Genomic DNA, 410 nt, shown 5'->3' on the forward strand with positions numbered 1-410 from the left:
TATCGCGTATTTTTATTATTTTTGTTCTGTAAAGAACTTTTTTCCCAGTGCTTGACTCCTTTCTCTTTCCCAAAGGTTTCGTAGTCCTAAAACCAGGACATTTCCAGTTAAAGAGTTCAAAACCTCGTATTAATTAAAGGGAATAGGCAACTGCATCGCCGGGCGGGCCAGCAGGATAACACACGGATAATTCAGCACACTTCGAGCAAGTTTGGCAACTTCAGACACCCCAACACCTAAAGGCAGAGCCCGGAGGCTGCACGGGGGCCGCGCGGAGGCACCGCGCCCCCGCTGCCTTCCCTCCCACCCAAGCAGGCCCGAACCCCGCCGGCCAAGCACCGGTTCAGGCTCGCGGGACGCGAGCTCTCCGCCCGCAGCATCGCAGTCTCCGTCGGGGCGCCGGGAGCGCC

At 57.1% G+C, this 410-nt stretch overlaps 1 protein-coding gene across 1 annotated transcript in view; it reads right to left on the bottom strand.

Annotated features, from left to right (window-relative positions):
* HIF1A (hypoxia inducible factor 1 alpha subunit) overlaps nt 1-410 on the bottom strand; it is a 45,177-nt gene that overhangs the window by 34,387 nt on the left and 10,380 nt on the right. The gene's annotated exons all lie outside the window — the stretch shown is intronic.

Source organism: Aptenodytes forsteri, unplaced genomic scaffold (genome assembly GCF_000699145.1).
Source record: "Aptenodytes forsteri isolate BGI_AS27 unplaced genomic scaffold, ASM69914v1 Scaffold410, whole genome shotgun sequence".
NCBI lineage: Eukaryota > Metazoa > Chordata > Aves > Sphenisciformes > Spheniscidae > Aptenodytes > Aptenodytes forsteri.